The sequence below is a fragment of the Wyeomyia smithii genome, chromosome 1, assembly GCF_029784165.1.
Source record: "Wyeomyia smithii strain HCP4-BCI-WySm-NY-G18 chromosome 1, ASM2978416v1, whole genome shotgun sequence".
Classification (NCBI taxonomy): Eukaryota; Metazoa; Arthropoda; class Insecta; order Diptera; family Culicidae; genus Wyeomyia; species Wyeomyia smithii.
In genome coordinates, this window is record NC_073694.1 from 33875658 (window position 1) to 33894643 (window position 18986).

General features: G+C 36.3%; 1 protein-coding gene across 2 annotated transcripts in view; it reads left to right on the top strand.

Annotated features, from left to right (window-relative positions):
* The first annotated feature begins 509 nt into the window (after positions 1 to 509).
* The window catches only part of LOC129724342 (uncharacterized), a 99317-nt gene continuing 80840 nt past the window's right edge, over positions 510 to 18986 (top strand). For both annotated transcript variants that reach the window (XM_055679116.1, XM_055679124.1), the window contains exon 1: positions 510 to 1696. The gene's annotated coding sequence lies outside the window, so the exon portion shown is untranslated. The remainder of the gene's footprint in view (positions 1697 to 18986) is intronic.

Below are 18986 nucleotides of genomic sequence, written 5' to 3' on the forward strand. Positions count from 1 at the left end.
TAATTAGTAACGATAAAATTTAAAAAAGAATAGAATTTAGATAAGTTAAATCAATTTGCATCCGTTGGAATCCTTTCTTGCTAAAGCATTCAAAAGTGGATAGGAATTCCAAAGTTGTGTAAGAGAATTTAAATTTACGAGTACTAGGATACCCTTTTATTTCTATTATAATTTACAACGTCTCACACATTTCAGAGTAGATATGATTAGCATAAAAATCCCACTGTGCGCTTCTCTCGCGCCGACTCATCGTTGAATGATTCATCTTTCACCTCCTGCAGCAACGTGACCAAAACAAGCACCGATGAATGGTAAAAATCTGACAGCGACTGACACTACAACTACAGCGAAACCACGCGCGGTGAGTAAACAGTAAACAGCGCTCACCTGTGAGATTTGCCACTGTGAGAATAGGAAATACACCCGCAGCAGCAACAATAGCAACGGCAGAGAGCGAGAGCAGAGCGAACAGCCGTTCGACTTTACCCTCTTTCTACCGTTGCTAAACGACGCGATCAACAGACGGACCAAACGGTAGTCACGCTTGCCCCTGAATGGACGTAAGTTTCTGCGTTTCCGTCGGTTGTTCATTCGATTTTACACACCTGAGCCCTATTATTGGTCTCTGGACTGGCGACTAACTTGCGGGTGCGATCCGTGTGCGATGTGAATAATAATAACAGATCGAGTTGAAGCACGAGTGTGTGTGCTGGGATGATTCTCGGATTCTTCCAGTCGAGTGGTTTTTGTTTCTATTGAATCCAATGTGAATATAATAAAACCTTCCTTGTTTGCCGATGTTAATTTATTGCAATTCAAGCAAATATCCGAGTGAATGAGATTATCGTGAAACAAGAGCGATTCAAACGCGAGTGCTTGAGAATGTTTGAGAGCAGCAAGATCAAAAACCTACAGCAGGTTACGACATCCAAAGTGTGTTTATTTATACACAAAATACGCAGCAGATAATCTGATTTCTGGAAGGAACCCCTCGCATCGCTGCACTCCCTCGCGTTTCTGCGTCACGAGAAGAATATTGTGCAAAACTGCCCTTTTCCGTTAGTGTGTGAGTGAAAAACTGGCACACGGAAAGCACAGCCGCAGCATAGCACGCAGCAGCAGCAGCAAACAGCATCGAGAGTTTATTGACATTTTGACTTCGCAGCGCTTGTCGCCGTCATTTGCCACACATTCCTGCTAGTGTGAAAATTGAAAAAAATAAAATTGCTCAACCAAAACATTGGGCAATTCATCATTCCGATGAGAAAGTGAATTAAAATTGCAACAGCAGCAGCAGCAATAGTGCAAAATATCGCGAATTGACTCCCAAAACACGATACAAAAGGCTGCCGTAGGTTTGTGTGCCCAGCAGACAGCAGAAGAAAGAAGAGAAAAAGTTGGGCCCATCAAACTACTTTATAGCGTGATGCGTATCAAAAAGTTGCTAGTGCAAATGAAAAAATATAAATGCTGACAATCCACGCGAGTGAAATTGCATAAATGGAAGCAAACATCAACCGCAGGCGATTCAATTGTGAGTAAAACGGTGCATTTAAACGGTACTATTCCTGTACAATAACACGCTACAAAAACATTCGGTGGATGCTGTCAATGACAGTTTGGCGGAAGGCTTGAAAACTTACCCAACAGACGGGCGGATTCTCCAGCAGGCCGGAGCTGAATACCGTACAGGCAGGTATAATTGAGCCAACTGTTTTGTTGTTGTATTATAAATTCATCAAAAACGGTTAGAAACAGCTGAGCGTTCGGACTGAGCGAGCGGTTACGTGGAGATCCATTCTGTGACGTTCTGTGCCCGGAACGGAACCCTGAATCACTAGGGAAACAACCGTCTTCGACGGTGGTGGAGTAGCGGTCGCGAGTAACCGGTTGTTGTGAGCCTAAATTCTGGTCAATGTTGTGTGGTTTGTCGGAATTTAATTCACTTCTTCCTTTTGGTTCTTTGGGTCAGCTTCAAGAACCATTCTGAACCTTTCCTGGGTTACCAAAATGACTAATAAATGAAAAATTTCTTAGAGCACTGTGGAACATTGAATTGAATTTTTCGTCAACGTTCGTTTGATAACTTCGTACGATACATTACAAGTTAGAGAACGCGTATGGATTACTACAGGACTTCGATAAGTCTGAGGAAAAAGCAAAAATCATTGTTGAAGGTTTTGTGCCTGACGACTATCAGCCGTTGGAATTTATGAAATTATGATAACCTAATTGCGAAGCCTTCCAACTTCGTTTGCTGAATGAGAAGAGACTAAATTTCTTCTGGACGATGGCTCTGTTCCAGGTGTTCAAAAAATGCAAAGCTTCATTTGCAAGCAGCTGCCAGCAAAATTCGAAATGGCAAAGCGAATTAAATGAATAATATGCTCACATTTATAAAACTGGATTCAGCCTCTCGTCACAGCAATCATATATTTGGTATAAAACTCCAAAATTACCAGCGCGATGGAATGCAAGTCGAACGAGTAGCAGAGCGCACAAGCGAGTAGTTTCAGAAATACCCGAAAGTGTGGAGCCACTAACATTGTGGTCTTCGAATCGCGGAAGTTTTCCTGAACTTTTCTGGTTGACTATTAAATAATTATTGATTTCCGGATACCCGGTAGACGCAGGACGCAGCGTAAACCAGTACAACATGATTATTAACTACCGAAGTCCGAATCTGACTGAAGACAATTTGTCACTACATGTGCTTTTGGTTCATAATGCAAAGAAACCATGAACTATACCTTTTAATTGTCGTTTACTCATTAAGTAAAACAATTGTTGCTTGTTTTTTTGAAAAACAACTATTATTTTCAAAAATTCTGTCAAATCAACTTAGTTTTCGCTGCTTATCAGAGAAATTAAGGAAAAAAATTGAAGGTCGACATTTCGCACCAAATAAATCAGCCAAGTACAACCACACCATGACAGTAGACATCGCGTACCTACTGTGACATACTTTATTCCTTTCTCAACAAGTGAACTGCTTTCTGCTTTTATGAGCTTGGATTAATTTGATGTCCTGCAGGTAAAAACTGCTCCAATATTACATTCTATTTTCTAATCTCATATAATAATTTGCTTGTGGAATTTAGCAAAAACTGATGTCTTGATGGAAAACAAAATTTTAAAAATTGCAACTTCCCAGCAGTGATGGAAACGAAACGAATATGATGCAATCGTCGTTTATTCATCATGTGTGCACTTTACGAAGAGTACAGGCCGCGACTAAACTCAGATGGAGCGATGCTGGCCTAACGAACCAGCAGTAGGTTCGAGTTTCGCCTCGGGAAAGACTATTAGAAAAAACTGATATGATGATATGAGAAGACTGGGAACTCTGCCTGAAATCGGGCGACAGTTTTGGCAGCGCAGTCTTTTGATTAAAAGTGGAACTGACGGATGCTAGTGTGTGTGCTCGTATCGCCATGCAATCCGAACGCAAAGGCAGGATCTTCACATACGCACACAATGTTTTCGCAGCGATGTAATTACCACCACCTTCATAACCAGGTTCTACCTTTAACCATGTAAAAATAGTCTGCGTAAATTTTACTACTCGCTTCCGGCAATATGGCGCTTTTTTCTTCAAACAGTGCGTCAGTTTTTTGTCGTTTTTTATTAATCAATAAAGAAATATTAAATCCTATACCCTTGTATTTGTTGTTCATCGATGTGTTAACTCCGCAATGACCATTCATCGATTTTTTATAAACAAAAAGAAACAGCTGCGTTGCATTTTCTATCATTAAAAAATCGGGAGTCAATTTGACGCTTGATTATCTATTTACGCACATCGAAATATGTTCATCTTTCAGGGTTAATAGATAGAGTGCGCAGTTTGATTTGACGCTTGTCATTTGTATGTGATCGGTCCAGAGATGCCAGTCTTCTTGATATGATGTGTTGCTGTTAGTGTCGGTAGAATCGTAGCGCTAGCCACGCAATTGACCTCTACACTTAACAGTTGACTGCGAAGGCTGTGTATCAATAAACAGATGGTCGAGTTCAGAATCGAAATGTTGCACTAAGGCTTTGCTTTGCTTTTAAGCCAAAAGGAATTAAATGAAAATGAACTGTTTGAATCGAAATGACTGCTCGAAATGTTTAATTTCATTTTCATTATTCGAAATTGTGTTGTGTAGTGAGTTAGTCGTTATATGAAAAAAAAAACTTGATAACGCAAAGCCTAATCCAAGTTTTCAAACAATCCTAAATTTATCGGAATTCGATTGATTTTGTCTCCGATATTGTCTTTGTATAGGAAAACCTGCTTTTTGCTTTTTTCTTTCTAGGGAGCTCAAAATGGATCAATTTTCATACAAATTCGAAATGCAATACGCCAAGTGGAGACAAAACCAAACCAACTTCCGATAAGTTTAGGATTGCTTGGGACCCCAAATGGAACCAAAAAACTTGATTCTAGAAAATCGATCACTGCCCCAGCTTAATACACACATCCATACATACACATGTACATACATACATACAGACTTACATACACACATATACACTCATATACGCATACTAGGGTGGGGAATCGTTATATAAAAAAAATAAAACGAAATTTGATAGTAGAAAGCCAGAACCAAGTTTTTTTGTTCTGTTTGGGGCCCCAAACAATCCTGAATTTATTGGAAGTCGATTGGTTTTGTCTCCGCTTGGCGCATTGCATTTTAAATTTATATGGAGATTTATATGGAAAAACCAACTTTTTTGCATTTTTCATTCTAAAGAGCTCAAAATGGCTCAAACCATAGGTTTCATGACTTCAAACGGTAGGTTTTTTGATGCCTAACAACTTGGCCGAAGACACTAAAGAGCTAGGGTGAGCCAAAAAAATACTAGAGCTGTTCAAAGTTGAGTATGTCGAAATTTATGTTGCAAACCATTTTTTCTGCCAACACTGCCAGTGTACCGGCGTCAGTCAGATTTCCATCAGAAGTTACCTCCGAAACACGTTGTAGATTCTATCTACGTCTAGAATATTGACCTAAATTTGTTTACTTGATCCAGCTGAGTGTATAAACTCGTTACGACAGGTTATTTCTGATGGGAGTCCTACTGGCGCCGGTACATTGGTAATGTTGGCAGAAAAGAAGATTTTCTGCATTCAAATCGACATACTCAAATTTGAACAGCTATAGCTCTTCTTAGGGACATCTTAGCTCTTTTGTGTCTTCTACAAAGTTGTTAGGCATCTAAAATACTATACTTTAACATAATGTAGTGCATTGTTAGATCATTATTGAGCTCTCTAGAAAGGTAAATGCAAAAAAGTAGGTTTTCCCATATAAATTTTTATACATATTTGAAATGCAATGCGCCAAGCGGAGACAAGACCAATCGACTTTAGATAAGTTTAGGGGTGTTTGGGATCCCAAAAGGAACCAAAAAAACTTGGTTCTGGCAAATCGATCATTTTTCCCCACCCTAACGCATACATACACACATTCATATATACACATACACACATCTTGAAATTTTTCAATATTCAGTATTTCAGGATCTTAAAAACAAATTAGTTTCCTTAAACTCCTTAAGCTTCTCTAAAGTCCTGAACTTAAGCATCTTAAGAAACAGAGATTACAAAAAGGTCCAGTTTTTTTTTTTCAGATTCCAAGAGTTTTAAAATTTTGTTGTTGAAGAATTGCAGGACTGTGGAGTTAAGTATTTTAGGATTCAGGAATGCAATCTCAGTATTTGAAGTTTTTTGATACAGTTGAATCCCTCTAATACGACATTTGTTATAACGACAAATCTCGCTAAAGCGACATTCTCAAAGTTCCCTCCTTTTTATACTAAAATTCTTCGTTTTATTGCGACATTTCGCTATTACGACCTTCCTCTATAACGGCATACCAAAACTCATACTTGTCATTCTTTATTGCGACAATAGTACAGTCGAATCTCTCTATAACGACATTGCTAAATTTTTAACGACATTCTCAACGGTACCTTCTGTTCTACACATTGCTTTGTATCTTCGTATTATTGCGACAGTTCGCTATAACGACAGTCCCTTGCGATGTCGCTTTAAAGGGATTCTACTGTATCTGGTGGTGCAGTATTTTAGGATTTTACCATCGTGGAATCTCAGTATTTTATAATATCAAAGGATTTTAGTGGTAGCTCCCTTTGCTTAACAATTTTAGGACTTAAGAGCTTAACAATTTTAGGACTTAGTAGCGCTCTAGAAGTTTGGATCTTAAGATTTTATTTTAGGATGCTGGATTTTGGGATTTGGAGTTTATGTATTATAAGATCTTAGAAATGAGAGATTTTACGATTTTAATATTTAGGGATTTTATGACTTTAATTTTCAAGACTTCGTTATTTCAAAATTCCTGGGCTTGGGATTTTGGGATGTTAGAGTTATAGCATCTTGCGATCTCAGCATTTGTAGACTTCCGGATTTTGTGGCTTAGAGAAATTAAAATTTTGGGTTCTCAAGGTCCTAAAATTTCATAACATTAAAGTTTTTATTTCTTCAGTTTTCAAAATTGTAGTATTTCAAAATTTGAAAATAATACGATTCTAGGGTATGTTGAGATTGAAGGATTTTTCGATCACCCAATTTTTGGATTGTAGGATTTTGCGATTTAAAATTCGAATTTAAAGATCGCAGGATTTCAGAATTTCCAGACTTTAGTATTTTAGGATCTCAATGAAATAGGATTTTAGGAAAGGCTTTCACAGCCTAATTCTTTTGGGATTTCTGGAGTTTCAAAAAATTTCCAATTGAAGGATTGCAACATTTTAGGATTTGAGGATGTGAGATATTTTAGGCTTTTGGAATTTCAGAATTCAAAACTGTAGGAGTTCAAAATGTTTTTCTTCATCATTTTAGTTTGTCAGCATTGGGCCTCTAGAATTCGAATTTGAATCTGAGGAAACACTGGAATTTCGAGATTTAAGAGTTTTTAGCATTCCGGACTTAGGGTTTGTAAGATTTTGGGATGTAAAGGTTGTTGAAGATGCGAGGACTTTAAGAGTATCGAACTTTGCGATTAAAGGATTTTAGAATATCAGGTAGAAATTTTATTTCTTTATTTTAGCAATTTAGGATTTAACGATTCAAAGTTATTAGGATTCATGGATTTATGTATTTTAATATATCTGTGTGGCTATTAAGGTTTTGTGATTGAAGAGTTGCAGGATTTTGAAACTTTGGGTTTTGAAGATATGAAGATATCATTATTTTATAATTCTGTTTCATGACAATTAGTTTAAAATTTAGGGGTTTAAGGTTTTAGGATATGTGAGTTGCATTTTTTATCATTTTAGTGCTTTCCTTACATAAAAGCTTGCACTTTTTTTGTGAGAAAATAAATTAAAAATCACTACTCTTCTGAATTGGAAAAAAGGTAACAATGCATAACCCAAATAAATCAGCATTTCGTACTACAATGAATTAAAAATTAGAAATTTAATTGAATAACTCAAGTTCTGCAACAGATAGTTCGCATTAACTTGCATCTAAAATGCAGAACATTAAATGCATCAAGTTTTGCAAGTGTTGTTTCCTTCAAATTCAAAATAAATTAAAAATTGTAGTTGAAATGCATTTTTGGTGAACAAAAATAATAAATGTTGAGTTTTCAATCAACGGGTTTTATTCATATTTGTTTGATCAAGGAAAGAAAATCGGTTATTAAGGTAAAGGATTCGCATTTTCATTTTTTTTAACATTTTTAATTATCCAAATGCAAGCAATTACTTTGCAATTTTCAATTGATTTGTGTTGCCCATTGAACCGATTTATAAAAAAAAACCTTATAACAAGTCGACTGCTGACGCTCTAAGTCTGAAATTAATAATACTTACAACAGCGTTGAGACAAAAAGATAAAAATTGCTGTAGCCCAAATTAAAAAGTTACAATCCAGAGATACTCGAACTTTGCACTGTGTTCATTCTTATCTATGCGAAATGTCATAAACTTTGATCTAAGATATTTTTTTATCAGATTATATTAGATGCGGAAAATTCTGCTGAACGATGCCGCAATTTTTCTAATTAACAGTGTATGATATTTTTGAAAAATTGACATTGATATTGACAATTGGCATAGAACAATGTTTATACCGTAAGCCGGGATGAGATTATGCCATACAAACTCATTGTTCGTCTGCCATATTATAGCGATCACGAGATCAAACTTTCTTGAATAAGTTACCTCAAATGCTTAACCAAGAAAGACTAGTGTTCAGACCCGGAAGAGATGGCTGACAAGTCACGGGTTGGATGGCACAATCTCACCCTGGCTGACGGTACATTTCTTTTACCCAAAAAAATGTTCCTGCATACGGCTTTGTACACAGTCCTGAAGACACTAAATTGCATCGTTTCGGAAAACTTATTTGGGTCAATCTACCGAGTTGTTCGAAAGGTAAAATAGGGTAACGGATCTATTGTCAGCTTTGGCCTATTATCGTCTGGGGGGTGAAAAAAATAAATAAAGAGAAAAAATCTTTGCTAATAAAGCAAGAAATAAACGTTCTAGGAGATAATTTCCCCCCTGACGATAATTGAACAAAACTGACGATAATAGAGCAGATACCCTATATGATATTTTTTTCGAATATTCTCAGAGCTATGTTTACCAAGGGAATTGAAAAAATAACGAACAAAATACCCGCCCAAAGCGAACTAACCTTTGGTAACCTTTGATTGCACCTTTGAGCGAATCTTGAACCTGAGCTCCGTCTGTCACTATCGCAAATTACTTCCTCGCTGTCGTTGTTTCGTTCAGGTATCGATTTATTTACGAGAACACGTTTTTCATTACCGCTGCTGGCCCCAAGCCTACCTTGGCATTGGTTCCCACTCTCATATAAGGGCATGGTGCCAATACGGCTTCCACTTCCATCATACGTATATCGACGTACATATATGTGTTTGCTTGAAGTTTGCTGCCAAAAGAGGTTCCGCTGAGCATCGGGCATTGATTTCTTGAATGTTGTCTGCTTCTAGGTATGTTTATGTTATACACTGTCGACCTATTGAAGGCAAAAAGAGCCTTCCAGTTTTGGCAAACCGCTCAGTGCCGCTGGTTTTTACTAAACATTTTTTTGGTTGGATGTTGAACGTTTAGCAGTACTTCCCTATTTAGGTCATCGATTTGACTTTTAAAATAACTTCAAGTTCGTATATAAAACAAAGAAGCTATCCGATTTAAACCCGGCAACTGATACAGTAATTGTTTACATTTCCACTGAATAACATACGCCTTTCATTTCGCTACCGAGCGGCAACCGCCTCGGGCGCCTCTGGGAAAACCATTATCGATTCCGGACGAACGTCACGCCATTCATAACATGGTACGTGCTAGTGCCGCAGCTAGGTCCCATTGGTGGGAAAAAGCATTTTCACTGTTTTCACTTTCCACCGAAGAGAAAAAAAAGCCGAAGACCTGACTGTGACCGTAAGATGCAGCCAGAGCGGGAGGTGGGTGAGTAAACTGATTCTATTGTCTAACAATCGGTATTTTGCACTTTTGCATCGGCAATGCCGCTATCAGTCAGTCAACACCGGAGCCCATTCCGTTGATGGCAGGAACGATAAAAGCGAATAAGCCCGGCCGATGAACATACAATCTTGGCCCGAGCGAGAGGTGAGAAAACTGGCTGGAAAAATCATTGTTTTGTTTCCCTGTAGAGTGGAACTGTGAAACGAGATGTGCGCTTTTCCATTCCGAAGCGACTTTTCAGCTCGCGCTCGGAGGGTTGGTGTGGATTGGAACATTCACACTGTGGGCTCACAGGTGTATATGAACTTTGATGTGTTGAATGTCTGACAGCAGATATGTGAATGGAAATTGGAGGTTGAAAGCATTTGTATACAGAGCCGTGTTCGTGCTGTGCAAAAAGAAAAGAAAAATGCAATGACAGCAATGCACATGACCCACGTATTCAAGAGAAGCACGTCAACCTGAAAATGCCAACCAAGGAATTTAATAAAAAGGGATTTAACGATGACACTGGTAAACACAGGTGTTGCCCGAGAGCTCAAACTGAAAAAAAAAATGAAAGATTGTAGATTTTTACATATTCCTGTGTATTTTGCGTTCCCTAGCAAAGATATCTTTTGCAAAGACCTGAATGAGTTTTCCCGTGAGCCAACGTAGAAGCTACGAACCCGGCGAGCATTTACTGTGCGGCATTTTGACACCCTTCTGCATCTGCTATAGGCTCCAAAATCCACAGGTATGGATAAAAAGTTGTAATCATTTTGCTTTTGTCAACCAGTGTAATGCGCAATGAAATGAGCCAAGCTTGTTTATTTTTAGTGAAAACTAGCAAGCATCTCTCTATAAATCAAGTTTTATACACATGTTAGAAACTGTTCGATTATATCAGGAATATACAAATGCGATGTTGCTGTGAAATTTTCAAATATTACGAATTGTTTCTATTCGAGATAAATTAGCTGAGAATTAACGAATAAATAAACTTAGGATTACAACAGATCACGACGTTTCGTGCATTTCTTAGCCATTTGGCATCAAAATAAATACTCGATTTCTAAGATTTCGTGCATTTTTTCATCGGTCAAAAAAGCGAATTTTTGACTGCTTTGAGGCACCTCTTACTTCTGAGCCCTACTTTATGAGTATGATCAAGAGGAGGTTTTTTCTCTTAACTTTAAAATTGTTTATTTGATTTCCGTGCAAATTTGTATACAAATGTTTCATTTATTGCATTGGAACAATTCCATGAACAATTTCACAATTGTAATATTTTTTTAATTGTTGATTTTCATTTTTCTCAAGCACTGCATATAAATATCATTTCGTGTTATTTGCAATGCATTTGTTTAGCATCACTAGCTTTTGAGATGGGTTCACATAAAAAAAGTATTGGTGATAACAAATACGTTTAGAGCCAGAACGGTTCATTTGTTCGGTGTAACGACTTCCGCAAGATTTTAGATAATCATTTAGTAAAAATTGTCTATATTTGCAAAAAAACACAAAAATAGGGTGAAAAGGGGCAAAATAGAGCATTTTCCGTGCCCTGCACAAAATGAAACGATCACCAATCGATTTATTGAGCAATTTTTCATGAGAAATGCTATATATCAGGTTGTTAGTCCAGCGGTGATTATTTAGTGAAAATGTGGGTTCCGGTTATTCCACTAAATAATCGCCGCTAGACTGGCAATCTGAAATATAGCATTTCTTATGTAAAGTTCGGATTGGTAAATTTTTTGAAATAATATTGTTGAGGAACTCAGTAGGAAAAGAAACACGGTGATATCCAAATAATATATATATATATATATATATATATATATATATATATATATATATATATATATATATATATATATATATATATATATATATATATATATATATATATTTATATATATATATATATATATATATATATATATATATATATATAAATATATATATATATATATATATATATATATATATATATATATATATATATATATATATATATATATATATATATATATATATATATATATATATATATATATATATGTGATCACATAAAACCGTAATAATATTAAAATTTTGAGAACTTTAAAAGAATAAGCAAAATTCAAGTAAAAGATAAGTTAACCATCCTTCGAAATTATCGCTCTATATTGTCTTCATGTCACCATATTCTAAATATTTGTCATTTTTCCAAATAATTTTCAATAAGCCATATATGTCGCACCTATTTTTGGTATAATATGCAATATTGTCCATAAGATGATTATCACGAACTATTTCGAAACCATTAAAATATTCTTGTGTAAAACCAAGAAAGGCGGATGTCTCTGGTGACTTCGGTCAAATTTTGCATCCATCTGTTTTGATGTCTGTGTAACATTGAGAATTATTTTCATTGCACAAACTTTCTTCGATTATTGTGCTTAGTTTCGAGTTGGTTAATTTTTAACATATTTTTGACTTGGTTGTTTCATCTGATTTAGCATCAATCAAGGTATGAATTATTTTATTGGAAACAATCATTTATTTTTCGTGCAGATGGCGTAGATGAAGCGATTGGACTGAACTCTAATAATGTCGAATGAGATGAGTTCTGCTCAACTTCGTCCAATGTATTGGATAAAATTTCTTCATCTATTGGACTGAGTCTTGTTTTGCTAATTAATTCTGATGTACTTTTCTGGGAATTCAGATATTAAGACATTCTTTTCGCTGAGAAAAATTCTCTTATAAATTTGCGTTTGATCGATTCGTTTTCGCTGATCCTATATTTTTACTTCGCATCGACTTCTTTCTAAAGGATTGTTATATTCTTTTTACATTCGGAATCAGCATGTTAGAGCATCGCTAGTTGACGAGTCAAAAGCAGTAGTGTTATCTGTAAACTCACAACAGTCACATTTTGACATAGGCGTAGCCAGAGGGAGGCAGGTTGAACAGCGGTTGAGTGCTCTCTGCTTGCTGAGTGTTCATCGGCAGATGGTCAACAACAATCGTGAAAAGACACATGAACCGCTTCCGGAACGTTTGACGTTTGATGCTCGAAGATTTTATTGAGAATCTTGACTGTGTCTTCAATCTTCACGTCCTTGGGAAGCTTTGAAAAGGTCCTGGTAGCGGTTAAACAACAACGTCCGAACGTAACTCTGTTTTCTTCGTCGAAGACAAACTCTATGATGTTCGAAGAGAGAGACTCCAAAATCTGCTCCGGGGTTTGATACTGACGCTGCTGATGCTGGACCGCTATCCGCTGTAAAATTTGAGCCATCTTGTGAATCATATCTTGAATTCCCGATTGCGGCTTGGACAGAGAATAATCAGATATTCCACTCTGATGTCAAGGACAACTTTTCACTGGTTGCCTTGATGTAACAATCACTAAAGACTAGTACAGTAACTGTTCGCTAACTGGGAGCTGTTTAACTGGGCTGCTTTTTAACTGGGCGTTCGCTAACTGGGCTATAGAGATAAGTGACATTTCACCCACGCACACTACGAAACATGTAAACCCGTGTAAATTTGCTTTTGTTTCCTCCAAACTGTAAATCATCGCATCTCGTTGTTTCGACTTTTATCACTTTTTAACATTTTTTGTCGATTATATTCAGCAGCTTCTTCCGATCACGAATGAAAAAAATCATTCAAAAACAGGTTCAAAACATATAACGAGTGTTCAACTGAATATTTGTCCAGCTGCTTAAAACATAGCATTGTAAACAAAACAGCTATTTGTAAATATTTTCCTCAACTAGTGGCTCTAATACATTCGTACGTAAAAAGGTCTATAGCCCAGTTAAAAAGCAGATGAACGTCAAAAATCAGCGTTTGGCATGTTCCTGTCAAAACGAGATAGGGGCACATGAATAGTAAATTGAGATTGGTTTTTTTCAGTTCAATGGATTCTGGTTGTCATCACACATGCGATCCATTAGATATTCATCTATTTGTTTCCAGGTCAAATAAATGTTTTATGAAAACAACATGTTTCCAGGCAACGGTTAGTGCAAATAAAGCACACGCAAGGCTAACAATTTATTTTTTCTGATTATCTGTTCATCAATCAGGATTTTTAGTGTATTTGTTTAAAACATTTTACAATTTTTGCTGAGAGTTTTGCCTAGCGCCATTACATCGAAATCCCCCTCGATATTTGACGACATTTGAAATGTCAGCCCAGTTAGCGTGCGACATTCGTTAACTGGGCTAGGCCCTCAGCCCAGTTAGCGAAGGAACAGTGTATTAATTCCTATTTTTCAAAACACACTAAAGTCGCTTTTTACGCGGGGGATACGTGCCGCAAAATAAACGCGTAAATTCCGGAATCCGCGCAAAAAAACGCGTAAATTTCGAAATCCGCGTAAATTCCGGAATCTACAAAGAAAAAGCCGCGTAAAAAGCGACCTTAGTGTACCATTTTTGTACTTCTAAAATTTTTAAAAGCTTGCCCCCCCCCCCTTTTTGAAATTCTGGCTACGCTCATGCATTTTGATCTCGTTTTTTTCTGGCTTGAATTCTGCTGTTTCGTATTTCTTATCGCGGGTTTCCTAATAGAATACATTTTTTATTTCCTGCTATCCGTATTTTCGTGGTGGACTTCTGTCGGTCCATTATTGGACCGGTTAGCTTTTTGTTGTTCATTAACTTCCATGTTTTTTATAAACTTTGTATGAATAAGATTGCGTTATCATAGGTACATAAGTAATATATTTTCGTAGGAGATTTGTGATAAAGTTATATGTTTTTTAGTTGGCAAGTCAAATCTTCTGTAGTTCCATTTCCGATTAGAAGTAATTTAAAGTTATTGTAAGCTCTTATGAAAAAAACGGAATATTCTCTTAAATACTCCCAAAATATATTTATTTTTCGTCCTGTAGATTATACATTAAATTTTCTTTTTTGTCATGGTGCTCATCGAAAATCTTTACATTTCCCCCATTACACCTACCCTCGCATGGCCGGTGCAATTCTACATATTTTTGAAAAATTCTTCTAACTCAGTCAAAACACATTAAAATTTTATCAAACAAGATTCCAAATAACAAAAAAAAAGGATTGAATTTACTAAAAGTAATCTTAATTAGGGGTTATTTACGTTAAATTTGGAGAAGTGAGTAAAGTTTGATAAACGCTTAAAAGTATAATTTTCAAAAATGATTCTTCCATACCATTATAGTATTACTGATGAATTCGTAGGAAACCACAGAGATTTTGATTTAAAAATTAGTTTTTGAGCTTTTGCAACAAACCGAATTGAAATCAATATAACGATGATCAAATGAGAGAAAATTTAGCAAACTGCAGCTCGTCAAACAAAACAAATAATTTAATTTGTAAAGTACAAAACAGTGATAAAACTACCAAAATGTTTTCTACACATTCCAAGGGTTACATTTCAAGACAGTAACAATTGGCGAAAAGATTTAGTTGAAAATCTCACAGTGCACAGTGGTCTAAACTCGAAAAATCGTGATCGTTCTAGATTTGACTGGAGAAAATTGATTTTATGTACTCAATGTCTTTAGCAAAATTATTTCATTGAATAAGACCTTACATTTGGCATTTTTAGTTTTTCCATCAATCCACCTAGTAGTCAGATAGAAAAAATATTTTGCTTGCTTCCTTCAGCAAAGTTGTGGAGAATTTTTAAAGATAAATAATTGCTGAATACTGCGTTGTCCTATCTGTACGTTGGACTCAACAAAATAGAGTTTTTTGTAAAACACCCCTCTTTTAAATCAATTTTTTGTCTATATTTTTGTCTATGATTGTTAAAACAATAAATTTTACAAAGTTTTGAGATAATCTTAGTTGAATGGAAAAAATCTTGGAACATTTTGCATTGTTTTGACAGACAAAAAACTGAGGGGGGGAGGGCTCTCCAAAAAAAGTCTATTTTGTTGTGTCCAACATACAGATAGGACATCGCAATATCCAGCAATTGTTTTTCTTCCAAAATTTTCCACAACTTTGCTGAAGAAAGCAAGCTGGTATATTGAAAATAAGAAAAATTTTTTTTTATCTAACTGTTAGGTGGATTGATAAAAAAATGGCGTTTTTAGTTTTAGTAAGGCCTTGTTCTATGAAACAATTTTGCTGAAGACATTGAGTATATAAAATGCGTTTTTCACAGTCAACTCTAGAACGATCACGATTTTTCGAGAGGAGACCATACTTGTCTTTTCTCCTTAGGAAACCTCTAGAGTGCAGGAGAACATCTTGCACGAAAACAACTGCTCTCACACTAAAGAGCAAATCAACGCACATGCTAGAAGAGAGCGACAGACGATTTTTATCTGCTGAGTTTCCTGAGGGCACCGCGGTGAAATCTGAAATCTCTCTCTTGCGAGACAATGAACTATGGTGTACTTTCTCACACGCAAGGACATCACGCACAATAATTACACAGCAGAGCTATCTGCGGTGCGTTTCACAGTTTGTTTCTTGAGCATGGCAGAAGAGAAAAAGAGATTGGGACAAAAAAAAATTGACTGCGTTGCTCGTGCCGGTCGTGTTCACTCTGGTCGAATACGTTTTCGCGGTGTACGCGGGTGATTGGCACAACAACAGTGGCGGAACTAGACCGTCGGAAAATCAGCGAGAATATAAAAAAAACACGAAAACTACACCTTTGCCCGGTAGGTTTTTTTTTTTCACTTTCCGGACTACTCGCCAGTGGACACTGTTGTGTACTTTTGCGTTTTCTCTGTAGAGTAATTCACCCCTCTTGTTTCTATCAGATGTGGGGTGAGCTGGAAAAGTGTTTGTCTCTCTGTAAGCTGGTTGAGACACTTTGGAGTGGAGAAAGAAGCAGTGTGGTGAAAGCATTTGCTACGCGCAGGCACATACTGAAAGGGAAGTGCGCGGTGATTTTTTTCTCCGCTTTTCCCACATACTAAGGAGAATGACAAGCATGGTGAAGACCACTGTGGATTGTGGGATTTTCAACTAAATCTTTTCACCAATTGTTAATGTCTTGAAATGTAACCCTTGGAATGTGCAGAAACTATTTTGGAAGTTATTATATAAAATGGTGGTTGAAAAACGTGCTTTACAATAAGTATTTCGTCGTTTTTATATCACTTTTTTGTACTTTACGACCTTCAAAAGGGCGTTACTCAAAAATGTACCGTACGATGGTTTTGAAATTTTGACCAGAGATTCTGGACGTCATAACGAATCGAATGGTGCACTCAGATTCTTTGGTGCATTTTTATTATGATAACGGTCTGTGGGAGCACCGTGGTGTCCATTTCAGTTTTCACAGAATGTTTCCCATTATAGTAGAAAAAGAAGTATTCCCACGTCAATATTTGAACGATGAACTATGGTTCATTTGGCAGAGGCCCGATTTAAAGAAAACATTGTACACGTATGTAACTCAGAAAGCAGATTATTTCTCATCAGTGGGGGAGCTTTTTATACTTAAGAGTAATTTTCTTCAGGGGCGTATATATTTGAGCATACACTTTATTTGAGGCATTTCAACCAAGTTATCCCTGGTGCTATGAAAAAAACTATTGAAAACGAGCTGTAGTGGAATGATAATGTTTGGTAAAAATATATACGCTAGGGAAAAATATTAAACTCAAAATAAACTGCAAGCTTAAAATAACTCAAGAACGGAATTCAATTATAACTTTACATTTTTTTATGGAAACTTGAAGTTATAACAAAAATTTTGACATCAAGCCCAGGCTGAAGGAATGAATATTTTATCATATTTATTACCTTTTCAATATTTTTCAAGAATAATTGTCTCGTGATCGTTTTAATCGGTTGATTATGGTGATCAATTTGTTAAATGTAACTTTTCTCGAAAAGATATGTTTTGTAAAAAGTTTTCTATTTCTAAATTGCCGTAAAAAATATAACAGCTAAGTTGTGACAATAATGCAGCTGAGTCTATACTATTTGAAATAATGCCACTGATGAAGAAAAGCATTGCAAATCCGCTACGTTGCTTAGGTATTTGCAGATTATTGAGCCTGCAACGTGCATCATATGATGGCAGAGGAAATGCAGTCCAACTCAAGTTGCGAAACGCGTTTGAAAGAAATTAAAGCTCAGCAAACGTTTTGCTTCACTTATGATGTTGGCTTGGTGTCTAGAATCTCTCCTAAGTACTATTTGTTTGCTGGAGGCAACACAGAAGTTAAGACGCCAATCCAATTTTTCGCATATTGAAGAGCAATACGGCTCGGTCAAATTCTTCCTTGAATCAGTCCACCATTTTCCATTGCGTTAAGCATAAATGTTACGAACTCCAAAAGATTCGAGGTTGATGAGCGACCTTTGAAAAGCCATGCTGTTCACTAGTGATAAGGTGCTTTGTCTGCGTCTTTTCAGAAAGTTTTGGAATGCAAAAAATAATGGCAATTTTAACGATAGTCTTTATTCATTTCGTCAATCAGAAGTAAACAATATACAATATTCTAATATTCTAATACAATGTTTACTTACAAACTATTTTTTTTTATCAATAAGCGTTGCGATTGCGTATTGAGCTAAAAAAGTGTTTAAGTTCATGCCGAGACATTGTAAAGTCAATGGTTTCGCAGTGTTGATTGTAAGTGGCCATCATACGATTCAAGGGTACGAATTTTGCATAATTTGTGCGGTAATGATTGGTGGCAAACGTGTTTCGATTTCGAAGTTGTGTAAGAGGTGCGTAGAAATTTAGCTTAGATAAAAGTGTAGCTGAATCAGTGCGCTGCGAAACGATGTCGTTTACAAATGACACTATTGCGAATTCACGACGCTCTTTCAATGGTTGTATGTTTATGACCATGCAACGAGCTTCATATGATGGAAGAGGAAATGATGTCCAACCTAATTTACGAAGAGCATACAATAGAAATTGCTTTTGTACTGATTCTATTCTTTCTTCGTGTGTGATTGTATAGGGTAACCATACAATGCTGCAGTATTCCAGTATCGATCTTACATAGGCTATATATAATGTTTTGATGGTATACGGATCCTGAAAGTTGTAACAAAAGCGCTTTATAAATCCTAGCATGTTATTAGCTTTGTGGATTATTGTGTTGTAGTGGGCAATGAAGGTTAGTTTGAAGTCTAAGACAATTCCTAAGCCCCTTACTCTTTCACAATTTGCTACAGTTTGGTTTCCTCATGATATTCTAATGTTTGGTGTTGTTCATTTTCGACAGAATGATATGTGGCTGCATTGTTTTACATTTAACTCTAGTAAGCTTTTTTTTAAACCATGTGTAGAATATGTATATTTCATTCTGGAATGCATTGATGTCTTCTTCATTTCTTATTTCCAAAAAGAGTTCATATCGTCGGCATAAATTAACACTTTTGGTTTTTCGAGAATAAAGGAAATGTCGTTAACGTACAAGATGAAAATAAGAGGTCCTAAATGAGAGCCTTGGGAGACACCAGAAGTGACTAGAATCGGATTTCAGTGTCGTCCGTTAAATTTAACTATTTGTTGGCGATTGGTTTAATATGATTCGAGCCACTTCAGGAGTGCTGGCTCA